The sequence below is a fragment of the Octopus bimaculoides genome, chromosome 28 (genome assembly GCF_046866305.1).
Source record: "Octopus bimaculoides isolate indiv1 chromosome 28, ASM4686630v1, whole genome shotgun sequence".
Lineage (NCBI taxonomy): Eukaryota > Metazoa > Mollusca > Cephalopoda > Octopoda > Octopodidae > Octopus > Octopus bimaculoides.
In genome coordinates this window covers 9,164,501-9,183,500 of record NC_142955.1, presented here as the reverse complement: position 1 = coordinate 9,183,500, position 19,000 = coordinate 9,164,501, and positions in this window count along the sequence as shown.

Genomic DNA, 19,000 nt, shown 5'->3' with positions numbered 1-19,000 from the left:
TCGCGCTCTTCGTCTTGACTATTTACCTTCGTGAAGAGTTACGTCAATCCTTTTTAAAATATAATAACGATAATAATAATAATAATAATAATAATAATAATAATAATAATAATAATAATAATAATGCAGTACCAGGCAGTGGCTCTCATGGCTTCTGATCTTAACTGATTGGAAGTGTTATCATGTACATTGTTTTGTCTTGGTATAAAAATATGTGTTACAGCAAATATTCTGCTCAATACCAGATTTGCTTGTCAGTTGTTTGACCCTAACCAGTTGAGTATGTCCCTTGGTGGCTGACGATATGTGCCTCTCTGATCATGAGCAGAAGTAGTGAGGGAGCATCATAGCCATGTGTTGAGAGGAATTCTTTGGGGTTTGAATAATTTACCACTGGAAACATAGGTGTTTCATTCAACATCCCTAAACAACCCTTATTCAGGGACTGTTCGAGTGGGATGGGCTACTCAATCTGGAGAAAATTCTAACTGGGCCCCATCTGCAATTTCATGTCCTGTTTATCTTGATATGAGATTTACCATGTCGTGCACATATGGTTGTGATGCATGTACCTGGTGTGGTCATGATGGGTATACTGGACTTCATATATTTTACCCCAGTGCCACTTTGATGGCATACACATAATAATAATAATAATAATGATGATGATGATGATGATGATGATGATGATGATGATGATGATGATGATGATGATGATGATGATGATAATGATAATAAATACCCTGATGCAGTACCAAGCACTGGCTTTCAGGGCTTCTGATCTTAACTGATTGGAAGTATCATCATAGACAAGGTGCAATGGGTAAATTGTCGCCATTTTATATTTTTTATTTCGCATGTGCATATTGTTTGTTTTTGATTTTGTAAACTACTCAGTAGAGTAGGATCAGTTGGGCACTGTCTGTGAAGAAAACAGCTCCATGATGCAAGCCACTCAGCCAGAAATTTGGAAACAACATGCTGTGCTGCTTGGCATTCACACTGGAAGCTCTAATACAAACGTCTCAGAGTGTTTGGGTGTCAATCTGAAGACAGTGCAGAGGATTCAGAAAGAGTTGGAGGAGTCTAATGGTGATTACAAAGGGATGGCAGCTTGGAAAACTCACTCTGATCATTCTGATGAGAAAAGAACTCCTGAATTTGTTGATGAGATCCAGGCCATGATTGCCAACGATCCCTCCAAGTCAGGGACATGGGAGTGACTGAGTTTCTTATCAGGCAGGCAGTGCATGAAGAGATTTGGTATTCCTCATACAAGATGAGAAAGGGCCAATTTTTATTCCAAACCATCAAGGACAAGAGGAAAGACTGTGCTACAAAACTTTTGAACAAACTCAAATATCACTTCCAACCAAACTTGCTTTGGTTATCCTCATATGAGAAAAATTTCTGCCAGGATCAGATGGTGAACACACAGAACAACTCTTGGTGTCCTGTGTTCCCAAAACATGTACTGAGAGTGATAAAAACCAAACATCCTGTTGACAGAGGCATACATCAAGAGCCTGGAAGAGGCTGGAGGACCCTATATCTGGCAACAGGACTCTGCACTATGCCACACAAGCAGTCATGACTGTCAGACAATTTCTGCAAACTCATCACCCCTAACTCCCCAGACTGCAACCCCCTTGATTATTATGTGTGGGATGCAGTTGAGCAAGAGACCAACAAAACTCCTTGTATCACCAAAGATGAACTAGCATCATTCACTAACTTAAACAAGGAAACCATCCAGAAGAGTTGCAGGAGATTCCAAAGTCGTCTGGAGGCCGTGGCCAATGGCGATTTTATTGAATAAATTTACTCTTTAGTATTTCAAGATATTTTTATGTAATTTTGGTAAATATATCTGTTAAAATGAGATGTAAGTGTTATTTTCATTTTTGTGTAATTTAGATAATAATTTATTCACTGTATCCTGTACATGTTTTCTCTTGGTATAAAATGTGTGCTACAACAAATATTCTGGTCAGTACCACAGATTTGCTTGCCAGAGCATGTCCCTTAGTGGTTGACGATATGAGCATCTCTGATCACGAGTAGAAGTAGTGGGGGAGCATCATAGCCATGTGTTGAGAGGAATTCTTTAGAGTTTGAATAATTCACCTCTAGAAACATGGGTGTTTCATTCATCATCCTAAACCTTATTCAGGGACCTTTTGAGCGGGATGGACTACTCAACCTTGTACTTAATTTATCAACCCTGAAAGGATGAAAGGCAAAGTCGACTTCAGCAGAGTTTGAACTCAGAATGTAAAGATGGACAAAATACTAAGCATTTCACCCAATGTGCTAACAATTCTGCCAGCTCACCACCTTAATAATAATAATAATCAGGCAGTGGCTCTCATGGCTTCTGATCTTAGCTGACTGGAAGTGTTATCATGTACATTGTTTTGTCTTGGTATAAAAAGATGGGCTACAACAAATATTCTGCTTAATACCACAGATTTGCTTGTCAGTTGTTTGACCCTAACCAGTTGAGCATGTCCCTTGGTGGTTGGTGATATGTGCATCTCTGATCATGAGCAGAAGTAGTTGGGGAGCATCATAGCCATGTGTTGAGAGGAATTCTTTGGGGCTTGAATAATTCATCTTTGGAAACATGAGCGTTTTGTTCATCATCCTTAAACAAACCTTATTCAGAGACCTTTTTGAGTGGGATGGGCTACTCAATCTGGAGAAAATTCTAACTAGGCCCCAACCTGCAAGGTCATGTGCTGTTTATGTTGATACGAGATCACCGCGTCGCGTACATATTGTTGTGATGCATGTGCCCGGTGTACCCTTATCAGACAGGTAGTCATGATGGGTATATTGGGCTTCGTATATTTTATCCCAGCATCACTTTGATGACATGCACTGCTCTCTCTCACTCAATAATAATGATAATAATAATAATAATAATAATAATAATAATAATAATAATAATAATAATAATAATAATAATATATAGTCATTGCCATCATTGTGGTGATGATGATGATGATGATGATGATGATGGCACCTCTAGCAACAAGCTGAATATATTAGATATAATTAGATATGATAATTATTTGTTTTTTTTTCATTAGCTACAAAAGCTAAAATAGATACAAAAAAAAAAATACAAAACTTTTGCTCCGGGGGCTAAAAAGAAAAGAAAGTCAACTTGGAATGTGAAAAACCACATTGACAAGGTATGAAGGGAGAGTGTAAGAGATGTGAAACGATATATTGACAGACATACTAAAAATGTTAAAGGCACACATAGGTCTCCATATATATATATATATATATATATATATATATATATATATATATATATATATATATATATATATACATATACATACATACATATATATATATATATATATATATATATATATATATATATATATATATATACATATACATACATACATATATATATATATATATATATATACATATATATACATATATACACACACATATATGTACACACACACACACACACATATATATATACACACACATGCATATGCAAATGCAAAAGTATGTGACAGACTCACATATATTTGCATGAAAATAAATAAATAAAAACGTACAATGAAGACCAAAATAATTAAAACAAGGTATAATTTAACCCTTTAACATTCAGATTGCTCTGTCAAGCACACTGCTTATTTATTCACATTGTTTTGAATTAGTCATACATTATTTCTTAACTTTCAGATTTTGAATTTGTGAGTGTTTATTTCGAGAATGAAATTGTATAGAAGGTGTGAGAGGCCAGATATAACCAGTTTGAATATGAAACAGGTAGAATATTTGGTTTGAATGCTAAAGGGTTAAAGAAATAAAGCATGGAAGATTACCACATTGGTTGAGTTAAAGTACTTTACAACTTCAGTTACTTAACCATTTCCAAAATAGTATTTAAATGCAACTGAATGCACCAATGAGCTATTTTCTTCAGACATTTGTTAAAAACTATCCAACATCTTGATGGTAATATCTCCTACGTTCAGTATAATATCACTTTCACATTTTGGTACAAGGCCAGTAATTTTGTTATAGTGGGTAACTTGATTACATCGCCCCCTGTGTTCGACTGGTAATTATTTTATCTGCACCAAAAGGATAAAAGGAAAAGTCAGCCTGGTCAGAATTAGAACTGAGAACGTAATGACAGATGAAACGTTATGAAGCATTTTGCTTGCTGGGCTAACAATTCTGCCAGCTTGCTCAGAATTTACATTTTATTAATAATCTATCTTTTGGATGTTGTTTATATTCTGAATCTTGCTATTTGGCATCTTTCTAACCTGTTCAGAAAGTCTGTGGCACCAGAAATGTGTAACTTTATCTTTTATCTTTTATTTGTTTCTGTCGTCAGACTGTGACCATGCTGGGGCACTAACTTGAAATATTTTTAAGCAAATGTATCAACCCCAATATTTATTTTTTTAAAGTCTGCTACTTTTCCGACTGGTCTCTTTTGCCGAACTGTTCGTCAAGTTTCTTTGACTTTTGAAGAACAGAAAATCTTAGTTTATTTTTGCTGCTTATTTTCTTTGATATTGATCTGATTATTTTCTTTGATATTTCTCTTTGATATTGATTTGTTTATTTTCTTTGATATTTTTTCAAACACACATTCTCTTCTCATTCACCTATTTTCATTGTTTTCTGTTGAGTTTTCTTTTTCCATGATATTTTTTCCCTAACTCCATGATCCCAGGTTCAGTCCCACTGCATGGCACCTTGGGCAAGTGTCTTCTACTATTGCATCAGGCCAATCAAAGCCTTGTGAGTGGATTCAGTAGATAGAAACTGAAAGCTCGTCATGTATGTGTGTGTATGTGTGTGTATGTGTGTGTCTGTGTGTGTGTGCATGCGTGTGTATGCATGCATGTGTCTCTTTGTGTCTGTGTGTCTTTCATCACCACTTGACAATCGGTGTGGGTGTGTTAACATCCTCATAACTTAACAGTTCAGCAAAAGACTCCAATAGAATAAGTACCAGGTTACGTCCCTGTAACTTAGCAATTCAGCCCAATAGTATAAGTACAAGGGTTGATTCATTCGGCAAAAAATGCTTCAAGGTGTAGCCCCAGCATGGTCACAGTCTAATGACTGCAAACAAGTAAAAAGATAAAATATAAACGATAAAGCATACTCTTCCCTATTGTGACACAAAAGTTGTGGGTCTACATCATGTCAACTGTCTCTTACTGGGACTCCTGTGCTTCATTGAAATGTCAGACTACTTCAGCCTTTGTTTTGGCTGCATCTTCAGTTTTAAATCTAACACAAATAGTGCCACAGCTTTTGATTTTTTACATGAAATAATTTTCCCAATATGTCCTGCCGGGCCTGTTGTATTACTTGCCATAAGGCAAAATTTAACTTCATCATCATCATCATCAATAACATTTAAGGTCTGTTTTCAAAGCTGGCATGGGTTGGACAGCTTGATTAGAACTGGTAAGACCAGGGGCCACACCAGGTTCCATAGCTTGCTTTTGCTTGGTTTCTACAGCTGGATGCCCTTCATAATGCCAACCACTTTACAAAGTGCTGTTTACATGGCACCATCACCAGTGATTTTTATGTGGCACCAGCACCAGTGGTTTTTACATTTCTCTTATAAGTAATAAATTGACTTACAAAGAATAAATTTTAAAAAGTCATATATAAGCATATATATATAGGTGCCAACGTGACTATGTGGTAAGAAGCTTGCTTCCCTACCACATAGTTTCAGGTTCAGCCCCACCATCGCCTTACCGGCCCATGTGCCACTGGCACGTGAAAAACAACATTCAAGCATGGTTGTTGCCAGTGCCACCAGACTGGCTCCCACGCAGGAAGCATGTAAAATACACCTTTTGTGTGTGGTTGTTGCCAGTACCGCCTGACTGGCCCTTGTGCTGGTGGCACGTAAAAGTACCCACTACACTCTTGGAGTAGTTGGCGTTAGGAAGGGCATCCAGCTGTAGAAACTTTGCCAGAACAGATTGAGCCTGGTGCAGCCTCTGGCTCACCAGTCCTCAGTCAAACCGTCCAACCCAAGCCAGCATGGAAAGCGGACGTTAAATGATGATGATGATGATGATGATGAAGAAGATATATATATAAGAAAAATAAGAAAATGGAGATACATCAATGAATAAGTATATTTATTGACTTCAAAAATAAACATGATCTCTAACAGCCGTTTCGATTCATACTTTAAAGATTATAATTGTTAATAATTAAATCATTTTATAAAGCAGAATCTTGTCAGGGGCAGAAAAAAGATATACCAATGTATTATTAGTTGTTAAGTATACAGAACATTACAGTAGATAGAGTATTGTTATATGCATAAGTTTGGTATAAACCTATTAAGGGGTATATTTATATATATAAGGGTAGCACTGTCGTCATTATGGATACAGAACAATACAAAAACTCTGTATCTCAACTCTTACAAGACACTACGTACTATGAAAGAGTAGTCAACTACCAACAAACAAGAACAATGACCAAATTACACACACTCATTTGCCAACATCGAAACAACTTAACAACAAAGGAATGCGACTACCTAACAAACTTTAATTGCAAAACAAGCAACCTCTATGGACTCCCAAAAATCCACAAGAGCAAAACTATTTCTGAAGCTTGCAAAAAGTCCACTTCCACCTGTATCATACATATGAACCATCATACACACATACGGTTGCTTACACACACACACACACACACACACACACACACACACACCACAATGGGTATTTAAAACAACACACTCACTCAGACACAGAGAGAGACACACACACACTCACGTATACACACACTCCCACATTCACACAAAACACTCCCACGCACACACACAGATGCACACAGATGCACACATACATACACACACAGACGCACACATATGTACACACCCTCACACATACATACGGTTGCGCTCTCTCTCACACACACACATCACAAGGATGATTAAAACAACACATACATACTCAGAAAAATAGATATACGCACAGTCTCACGTACACACACCTAACATCCCCACCGACACAAAAAAACACACAAACACACATACACACGCACTCACAAACGCACTCACGCACACACACGAACAAACACATATACACATACACACACATGCGCACACACAACACCCTAACAAATATTAATCACACACATACACACTCACACAAACGTGCACACACATACACACACCATCCTACCATAGATAAAAAAAAAACACACACATACTCATATACACATGCCACACACGCACACATACAGACATAGGCATACACATACATATGAACCATCACACACATACGTTTGCTTACACACACACACACAACACACCACAAGGTATTTAAAACAACACACCCACTCAGACAGAGAGACACACACACACTCCCACACTCCCACAAAACACTCCCACGCACACACAGATGCACACATACATACACACACATATGCACACATACGTACACACCCTCACACATACATACGGTTGCTCTCACACACACACACACCACAAAGACGATCAAAACAACACATACACACTCAGACAAAGAGATATACGCACAGTCTCACGTACACACACCTAACATCCCCACCGACACAAAAAACACTCAAACACACACTCATATACACATTCCACAATAAACTCTGGGACCAATAAAAACGGCACACACACACACACACACACACACACACACACACACGGACACAAACACACATATATACACACATAGAGATGTGCACAAAACCAGTCCCAAAAACCAGTGAACCATGACAGACTGTCACAGACCAACCAAAAATAAAAAAATCTTCTTTAACTCTTCTTCCCTCCCACCCCAGCTAGCCAGTCATACTGTCTCTTAAGACAGTAAAACATTCCTTCAATATACACAAGAGAAAAAGGCCAGGTCAGTTCCTTCTCAATTTTGATTGTCAAAGAATATGTATGAGAATATGTATATGTATATGTATTTTTCCATATGTGTATTTTCACACACACACACACCACAAAGACGATCAAAACAACATGGAAAGCAGACGTTAAACGATGATGATGATGATAAATATATAGGTATATATTTATATATTGATTTATGTGTGTGTTTTTGTCTACTGCCTTTACTTGATAACTAGTGTTGGTATGCTTACATCCCTGTAACTTAGCGGTTCAGCCCAATAGTATAAGTACAAGGCTTAACAAAAAAATAAGTACGAGGGTTGATTCATCCGGCAAAAGATTCTTCAAGGTGTTACCCCAGCATGGCCATAGTCTAATGACTGCAAACAAGTAAAAAGATAAAATATAAAAATAAAGCATGTATAAATGAGCTTGTTTCATTTTCCACCAATCGAATCCACTCACAAAATATTGTTCAGCTGAAAGTAATGGTAGGAGACACCTGCCAAAGAAGCTACACAGTGGGATTGAACCCAGGAACATGTGGTTAGGAAGTAATCTTCTTACCACTCAGCCACACCTTCACCTCATTTTTTATCCAAAAAGGCATTGCCTTCACACAACTGCGAGATGAAAGGACGACTGCATTTGAAATCCTACAGTTTTTGTTGATGTTATTGCTGTTGCAGTCTCGTAACTTATTAAATTGAGTATTTTTCTTTTATTTCTTTTACATGTTTCAGTCATTTGACTGCAGCCATGCTGGAGCACTGCTTTTAGTAGTACAAATTGACCCCAGGACTTATTCTTTGTAAGCCTAGTACTTATTCTATCGGTCTCTTTTGCCAAACTACTAATTTATGGGGACGTAAACACACCAGCATCGGTTGTCAAGCATTGGTGGAGGACAAACACAAACACAAACACACAAATACATACATTCATACATATATATATATATATGTGTGTGTATCATCATCATCATCGTTTAAACGTCCGCTCTCCATGCTAGCATGGGTTGGACGATTTGACTGAGGACTGGTGCAACCGGATGGCTACACCAGGCTCCAATCTAATTTGGCAGAGTTTCTACAGCTGGATGCCCTTCCTAACGCCAACCACTCAGAGAGTGTAGTGGGTGCTTTTACGTGTCACCCGCACGAAAACGGCCACGCTCGAAATGGTGTCTTTTATGTGCCACCCGCACAAGAGCCAGTCCAGGGGCACTGGCAACGATCACGCTCGAAAACCCTACAAGACCAGTCAGGCGGTACTGGCAACGGTCACGCTCAGGATGGTACATCTTATGTGCCACCCACACAAGAGCCAGTCCAGGGGCCCTGGCAACGATCTCACTTGGCTTGCTGGGTCTTCTCATGCACAGCACATTTCCAAAGGTCTCGGTCAGTAGTCATCGCCTCGGTGAGGCCCAATGTTCGAAGGTCTTGCCTCACCACCTCAGCCCAGGTCTTCCTGGGCCTACCTCTTCCACGGGTTCCCTCAACTGTTAGGGTGTGGCACTTTTTCACGCAGCTATCCTCATTCATTCTTACCACATGTCCAAACCAGCGCAATCGTCTCTCTTGCACACCACTACTGATGCTTCTTATGTTCAGCTTTTCTCTCAAGATACTTACACTCTGACGGGTATGCACATTTACATTACACATCCAACGGAGCATACTGGCTTCATTCTTTGCGAGATTACGCATGTCCTCAGCAGTCACAGCCCATGTTTCACTGCCATGTAGCATGGCTGTTCGTACACATGCGTCATACAGTCTGCCTTTTACTCTGAGTGAGAGTCCCTTTGTCGCCAGCAGAGGTAAGAGCTCTCTAAACTTGGCCCAGGCTAATTCTAGCAGTTACACTTTCAGCGCACCCACCCCCACTACTAACTTGGTCACCCAGATAGCGGAAGCTATCGACTACCTCTAGTTTTTCACCCTGGAATGAGATAGAAGTTGTTTCCTGTTTGTTTACAGTCTTTATTGCACCTGAACATCTGCCACATACAAAAACTAACTTTGTAGTTAATCTGCCTTTGATATTGCTGCACCTCTTATGTGTCCATAGCTTGCACCGGGTACATCTTATATAGTTACTACCTACTCCTTTACTGCATACTGAGCAGGGCCATCTACCTGAAGGGGTTTGTGTTTTACCTACCTTCCTACTTATTAGGATTTTGGTTTTTGCTAGGTTGACTCTAAGGCCCTTCGATTCTAGTCCTTGCTTCCACACCTTAAACTTCTCTTCTAGTTCTGATAGTGACTGCGCAATTAGTGCAAGGTCATCAGCATAGAGGAGCTCCCAGGGGCAACCTGTCTTGAATTCTTCTGTGATCGCCTGGAGGACTATGATAAATAGGAGGGGGCTGAGGACGGAACCTTGGTGGACCCCTACCTCTACCCGGAATTCATTACTGTACTCTCTGCCAACCTTCACCTTACTGACAGCATCTCTGTACATGGCTCACACAGCTCTCACAAACCATTCTTCTATCCCAAGTTTCCTCATTGACTACCAGATAAGGGATCGGGGGGACCCTGTCAAAGGCTTTCTCCATGTCAATGAAGGCCAGGTACAGAGGTTTATCCTTGGCTAGATATTTCTCCTGCAGCTGTCTCACTAGAAATATGGCATCAGCGGTGCTTTTACCTGGCACGAACCCAAACTGCATCTCATCTAAATTGATTCACTCCCTAATTAGTTGGGCTATGACCCTCCCCGTAACTTTCATAACCTGATCTAACAGCTTGATGCCTCTGTAATTATTAGTATCTAAAGCGTCACCTTTACCTTTGTAGCAGTTTACTATGGTGCTGCTACACCAGTCATTGGGTATGACTCCTTCGTGTATCACCTGATTCGTAATACGGGTGACTAGGTTGTAGCCAACACTGCCAGATATTTTGAGCATCTCTGCTGTGATTCCTGATGGGCCGGGGGCTTTCCGTCTTCATACTCTTAATTGCTTTATCTACCCTGGTACTGTCAACTCGGATAGCTGGTCCCTCTGTTGGGTCGACATACCGCAGGCTCTCTTTCTCCCATTCATTCTCTTTATTAAGCAATCTATCGTAGTGGCATCTCCAGACCTCTTTCTTTGCAACCTCATTTAGTGCAAGCGTACCATCATCCATGCGAACACATTTCTCTCCTACAACATCACTATTCCCTCTCCTACACTGTCTTGCAACACGAAACACCTCGAGTCTTTGGTCCTCACGGCGCAGAACATTGGCAAATCTTTTCTTATCTGCTTCCCCTCTGGCTAAATAAACCTGTCGCCTAGCTTCCCTTCTGGCAGATTGGTACAATTCCCTGCTACCACCGTTCTTCCAGTCCTTCCAAGCCTGTTTCTTTTGTCTAATAGCCCCGTCTACATCCTTGTTCCACCACCACGTTACTCTGGGTCGAGAGGGGACTTTACACCAGCCACAGATCTGGTCTGTGGCTCTCAACAAGTTGTCCCGCAGAAATCTCCAATTGTCTTCCACATATATATATGTGTGTATGTATATAAATATATATATATATATATATATACAATTGCAGCGGGGAAGGTGTTTATAAGCCATTTAAAATAACACACAAAGACCGTTAGATTCACTTCAACATTTAAATTTAATTTTTCAAAATATTTTCATTGCTTTGAAACCGCGACCTGTTCACTGACAAAATTCTGTGCTGCACAAAATTTTGTGCAGCACAGAATTTTGTCAGTGAACAGGTCGCTGTTTCAAAGCAATGAAAATATTTTGAAAAATTAAATTTAAATGTTGAAGTGAATCTAATGGTCTTTCTGTGTTATTTTAAATGGCTTATAAACAGCTTCCACGCTGCAATTGTTTTCGTTCCAGCACACGATCTTAGATCACGTCACTTGCTATGCAAGTACATCTCCGTAATATATATATCGTAGTGGCATCTCCAGACCTCTTTCTTTGCAACCTCATTTAGTGCAACCTCATTTAGTACTCGCTGGCGGTACCTACCCACCACTACCCATTTTCCTTTATTCAAAAATTCTTATCGCTCCTTAAAATTATGGCTTTTAAGTGTTGATTTCTCAGCCCAAGAATTACAGCGTGATGTGCTGCTTGACTGGTCCCCCCCTCTCTCTCTCTCTCTCTTTCTATATATATATGATGATGATGATGATGATCTTTTCTCCCGCCATGCCTCTGTCTACCCCTCCATCCTCTCTCTCTCTCTTTCGTAGTTTTTTTCCTTAAGGTCTTCAGGTTCTGGCTATATATAAATGAGAAACCCATTCTAAATTATCTCGCTGACATACTACGACGAAATCTCAAGATGCAGATAAGATAGAGATTTTTTTATTTATTTACGGCCTCAAACATCTCATAAATACCTTCGCGCTTTAGTTGCCCCCTATTATTTATCTTGTTTCTCTCCATGAAATTCAATTGAATTCAGTTGTTGTCTTAAATTCATGCTTATTCATTTTCTAAGCTTCCTAAATTCATGCTACGTTATATTCTAATCACCCAGAATTCATTGCTCTTTTAAAAATTACGATTTATGCATTGTTGTCTCTCAAATATTTAAAATCTACAATTAAGAGCCCTATCTACTCGCTGGCGGTACCTACCCACCACTACCCATTTTCCTTTATTCAAAAATTCTTATCGCTTCTTAAAATTATGGCTTTTAAGTGTTGATTTCTCAGCCCAAGAATTACAGCGTGATGTGCTGCTTGACTGGTCCCCCCCCCTCTCTCTCTCTCTCTTTCTATATATATATGATGATGATGATGATGATCTTTTCTCCCGCCATGCCTCTGTCTACCCCTCCATCCTCTCTCTCTCTCTCTTTCGTAGTTTTTTTCCTTAAGGTCTTCAGGTTCTGGCTATATATAAATGAGAAACCCATTCTAAATTATCTCGCTGACATACTACGACGAAATCTCAAGATGCAGATAAGATAGAGATTTTTTATTTATTTACGGCCTCAAACATCTCATAAATACCTTCGCGCTTTAGTTGCCCCCTATTATTTATCTTGTTTCTCTCCATGAAACTCAATTGAATTCAGTTGTTGTCTTAAATTCATGCTTATTCATTTTCTAAGCTTCCTAAATTCATGCTACGTTATATTCTAATCACCCAGAATTCATTGCTCTTTTAAAAATTACGATTTATGCATTGTTGTCTCTCAAATATTTAAAATCTACAATTAAGAGCCCTATCTACTCGCTGGCGGTACCTACCCACCACTACCCATTTTCCTTTATTCAAAAATTCGTATCGCTCCTTAAAATTATGTCTTTTAAGTGTTGATTTCTCAGCCCAAGAATTACAGCGTGATGTGCTGCTTGACTGGTCCCCCCCTCTCTCTCTCTCTCTTTCTATATATATATGATGATGATGATGATGATCTTTTCTCCCGCCATGCCTCTGTCTACCCCTCCATCCTCTCTCTCTCTCTTTCGTAGTTTTTTCCTTAAGGTCTTCAGGTTCTGGCTATATATCAATGAGAAACCCATTCTAAATTATCTCGCTGACATACTACGACGAAATCTCAAGATGCAGATAAGATAGAGATTTTTTATTTATTTACGGCCTCAAACATCTCATAAATACCTTCGCGCTTTAGTTGCCCCCTATTATTTATCTTGTTTCTCTCCATGAAACTCAATTGAATTCAGTTGTTGTCTTAAATTCATGCTTATTCATTTTCTAAGCTTCCTAAATTCATGCTACGTTATATTCTAATCACCCAGAATTCATTGCTCTTTTAAAAATTACGATTTATGCATTGTTGTCTCTCAAATATTTAAAATCTACAATTAAGAGCCCTATCTACTCGCTGGCGGTACCTACCCACCACTACCCATTTTCCTTTATTCAAAAATTCGTATCGCTCCTTAAAATTATGTCTTTTAAGTGTTGATTTCTCAGACCAAGAATTACAGCGTGATGTGCTGCTTGACTGGTCCCCCACCCTCTCTCTCTCTCTCTTTCTATATATATATGATGATGATGATGATGATCTTTTCTCCCGCCATGCCTCTGTCTACCCCTCCATCCTCTCTCTCTCTCTTTCGTAGTTTTTTCCTTAAGGTCTTCAGGTTCTGGCTATATATCAATGAGAAACCCATTCTAAATTATCTCGCTGACATACTACGACGAAATCTCAAGATGCAGATAAGATAGAGATTTTTTATTTATTTACGGCCTCAAACATCTCATAAATACCTTCGCGCTTTAGTTGCCCCCTATTATTTATCTTGTTTCTCTCCATGAAACTCAATTGAATTCAGTTGTTGTCTTAAATTCATGCTTATTCATTTTCTAAGCTTCCTAAATTCATGCTACGTTATATTCTAATCACCCAGAATTCATTGCTCTTTTAAAAATTACGATATATGCATTGTTGTCTCTCAAATATTTAAAATCTACAATTAAGAGCCCTATCTACTCGCTGGCGGTACCTACCCACCACTACCCATTTTCCTTTATTCAAAAATTCTTATCGCTCCTTAAAATTATGGCTTTTAAGTGTTGATTTCTCAGCCCAAGAATTACAGCGTGATGTGCTGCTTGACTGGTCCCCCCCTCTCTCTCTCTCTCTTTCTATATATATATGATGATGATGATGATGATCTTTTCTCCCGCCATGCCTCTGTCTACCCCTCCATCCTCTCTCTCTCTCTTTCGTAGTTTTTTCCTTAAGGTCTTCAGGTTCTGGCTATATATAAATGAGAAACCCATTCTAAATTATCTCGCTGACATACTACGACGAAATCTCAAGATGCAGATAAGATAGAGATTTTTTATTTATTTACGGCCTCAAACATCTCATAAATACCTTCGCGCTTTAGTTGCCCCCTATTATTTATCTTGTTTCTCTCCATGAAATTCAATTGAATTCAGTTGTTGTCTTAAATTCATGCTTATTCATTTTCTAAGCTTCCTAAATTCATGCTACGTTATATTCTAATCACCCAGAATTCATTGCTCTTTTAAAAATTACGATTTATGCATTGTTGTCTCTCAAATATTTAAAATCTACAATTAAGAGCCCTATCTACTCGCTGGCGGTACCTACCCACCACTACCCATTTTCCTTTATTCAAAAATTCTTATCGCTCCTTAAAATTATGGCTTTTAAGTGTTGATTTCTCAGCCCAAGAATTACAGCGTGATGTGCTGCTTGACTGGTCCCCCCCCTCTCTCTCTCTCTCTTTCTATATATATATGATGATGATGATGATGATCTTTTCTCCCGCCATGCCTCTGTCTACCCCTCCATCCTCTCTCTCTCTCTTTCGTAGTTTTTTCCTTAAGGTCTTCAGGTTCTGGCTATATATAAATGAGAAACCCATTCTAAATTATCTCGCTGACATACTACGACGAAATCTCAAGATGCAGATAAGATAGAGATTTTTTATTTATTTACGGCCTCAAACATCTCATAAATACCTTCGCGCTTTAGTTGCCCCCTATTATTTATCTTGTTTCTCTCCATGAAACTCAATTGAATTCAGTTGTTGTCTTAAATTCATGCTTATTCATTTTCTAAGCTTCCTAAATTCATGCTACGTTATATTCTAATCACCCAGAATTCATTGCTCTTTTAAAAATTACGATTTATGCATTGTTGTCTCTCAAATATTTAAAATCTACAATTAAGAGCCCTATCTACTCGCTGGCGGTACCTACCCACCACTACCCATTTTCCTTTATTCAAAAATTCTTATCGCTCCTTAAAATTATGGCTTTTAAGTGTTGATTTCTCAGCCCAAGAATTACAGCGTGATGTGCTGCTTGACTGGTCCCCCCCCTCTCTCTCTCTCTCTTTCTATATATATATGATGATGATGATGATGATCTTTTCTCCCGCCATGCCTCTGTCTACCCCTCCATCCTCTCTCTCTCTCTTTCGTAGTTTTTTCCTTAAGGTCTTCAGGTTCTGGCTATATATAAATGAGAAACCCATTCTAAATTATCTCGCTGACATACTACGACGAAATCTCAAGATGCAGATAAGATAGAGATTTTTTATTTATTTACGGCCTCAAACATCTCATAAATACCTTCGCGCTTTAGTTGCCCCCTATTATTTATCTTGTTTCTCTCCATGAAACTCAATTGAATTCAGTTGTTGTCTTAAATTCATGCTTATTCATTTTCTAAGCTTCCTAAATTCATGCTACGTTATATTCTAATCACCCAGAATTCATTGCTCTTTTAAAAATTACGATTTATGCATTGTTGTCTCTCAAATATTTAAAATCTACAATTAAGAGCCCTATCTACTCGCTGGCGGTACCTACCCACCACTACCCATTTTCCTTTATTCAAAAATTCTTATCGCTCCTTAAAATTATGGCTTTTAAGTGTTGATTTCTCAGCCCAAGAATTACAGCGTGATGTGCTGCTTGACTGGTCCCCCCCCTCTCTCTCTCTCTCTTTCTATATATATATGATGATGATGATGATGATCTTTTCTCCCGCCATGCCTCTGTCTACCCCTCCATCCTCTCTCTCTCTCTTTCGTAGTTTTTTCCTTAAGGTCTTCAGGTTCTGGCTATATATAAATGAGAAACCCATTCTAAATTATCTCGCTGACATACTACGACGAAATCTCAAGATGCAGATAAGATAGAGATTTTTTATTTATTTACGGCCTCAAACATCTCATAAATACCTTCGCGCTTTAGTTGCCCCCTATTATTTATCTTGTTTCTCTCCATGAAACTCAATTGAATTCAGTTGTTGTCTTAAATTCATGCTTATTCATTTTCTAAGCTTCCTAAATTCATGCTACGTTATATTCTAATCACCCAGAATTCATTGCTCTTTTAAAAATTACGATTTATGCATTGTTGTCTCTCAAATATTTAAAATCTACAATTAAGAGCCCTATCTACTCGCTGGCGGTAACCCGCCCTCCCACCCCCTCCACCGGAAGTTCATTCCTCTGTCATCCCACCCCCTCCACCGGAAGTTCATTCCTCTGTCATCCCACCCCCTCCACCGGAAGTTCATTCCTCTGTCATCCCACCCCCTCCACCGGAAGTTCATTCCTCTGTCATCCCACCCCCTCCACCGGAAGTTCATTCCTCTGTCATCCCACCCCCTCCACCGGAAGTTCATTCCTCTGTCATCCCACCCCCTCCACCGGAAGTTCATTTCTCTGTCATCCCACCCCCTCCACCGGAAGTTCATTCCTCTGTCATCCCGCCCCCTCCACCGGAAGTTCATTCCTCTGCCATCCTGTCAACCTCGGCTGTCTCCCGGAACCCATCTAGTGGCCTTGGCCATCCTCTCCCCTACCTTTGGGTAGCGCATTAAGGTTGAGAAATGTTTGCAGGTTGTAGGTACTGTTTTGCTTATGAATTCTTCCAATTGCAAGTTTTCTTTTCAGGTACACGACACTGCTTTTCCCCTTCCCAGGCTACAGGCCCACACCCCCAACACCCATACTGTTAGGATTGGCACTCTCAACGTCGGCACGCTGAAAGGTAGATCTGGTGAAATTGTTGAGATGCTTGAACGGAGATGCGTAGATATGTGCTGCATCCAGGAAGTAAGATGGAGAGGAGGTTCTGCAAGGTTCCTCACAGGCAAAGAACACAGGTACAAGATTTTCTGGGCAGGGAACACTGACGGGGTCGGGGGCGTAGGAATACTTCTAGCGGAGAAATGGGTGGATAAGGTAATCGAGGTCGTTAGAGTAAGTGACAGAGTACTTAAGATCAGACTAGTGCTTCATCATAGATTAGCTACTGTCATCTCAGCCTATGCACCTCAACCTGGGCTACCAGATGGTCTGAAAGACCAATTCTATGACACCCTCTTGCAAACTACCTCGTCGACGAGTGACAGGGACCTTCTCTTTGTGGCTGGAGACTTCAACGGTCATGTCGGACGTCGTGCTGGGGGCTTCCATGGCATACATGGAGGCTATGGCTTCGGTTCCCGCAACGAGGAGGGAACCAGACTGCTGGAGTTCTGTGATGCAACCAATCTTATGGTCTGCAATACCAATTTCAGGAAACCTGCCAGTCACCTAGTCACCTACCGCTCCGGCAGACACTCTAGCCAAATCGACTACATCCTCGCCAGAAATAGGGAAAGAGGGCGGCTTATAAATGCCAAAACCTACCCTGGCGAAGAATGTACCCCACAACATAGATTAGTAGTTAGCGACTTTGGGATCAAGGCAAAATGGGTGCCCAAAATTAGACAGGCTTGGAGAAGAAGGGTGTGGAAGCTTAAAGACCCTGCAAACGGACAGAGACTTAGAGACAAGTTACTTGAAGCATTTAACGAAATAGAAGGGGATATAGCATCATACAACGTGGAAGACAATTGGAGATTTCTGCGGGACAACCTGTTGAAAGCCACCGACCAGATTTGTGGGTGGTGTAAGGTCCCCTCCCAACCCAGAGTAACGTGGTGGTGGAACAAGGAGGTAGACAGGGCTATTAGACAAAAGAAACAGGCTTGGAAGGACTGGAAGAACGGTGGTAGCAGGGAATCGTACCAATGTGCCAGAAGGGAGGCTAGGCGACAGGTTTATTTAGCCAGTGTTCTGCGCCGTGAGGACCAAAGACTCGAGGTATTTCGTGTTGCAAGACAGTGTAGGAGAGAGAATAGTGATGTTGTAGGAGAGAAATGTGTTCGCATGGATGATGGTACGCTTGCATTAAATGAGGATGCAAAGAAAGAGGTCTGGAGATGCCACTACGATAGATTGCTTAATAAAGAGAATGAATGGGAGAAAGAGAGCCTGCCTTATGTCGACCCAATAGAGGGACCAGCTATCCGAGTTGATAGTACCAGGGTAGATAAAGCAATTAAGAGTATGAAGACCGGGAAAGCCCCCGGCCCATCAGGAATCACTGCAGAGATGCTCAAAATATCTGGCAGTGTTGGCTATAGCCTAGTCACCCGTATTACGAACCAGGTGATACACGAAGGAGTCATACCCTATGACTGGTGTAGCAGCATCATAGTCAACTGCTACAAAGGTAAAGGGGACGCTTTAGATACTAATAATTACAGAGGCATCAAGCTGTTAGATCAGGTTATGAAAGTTACA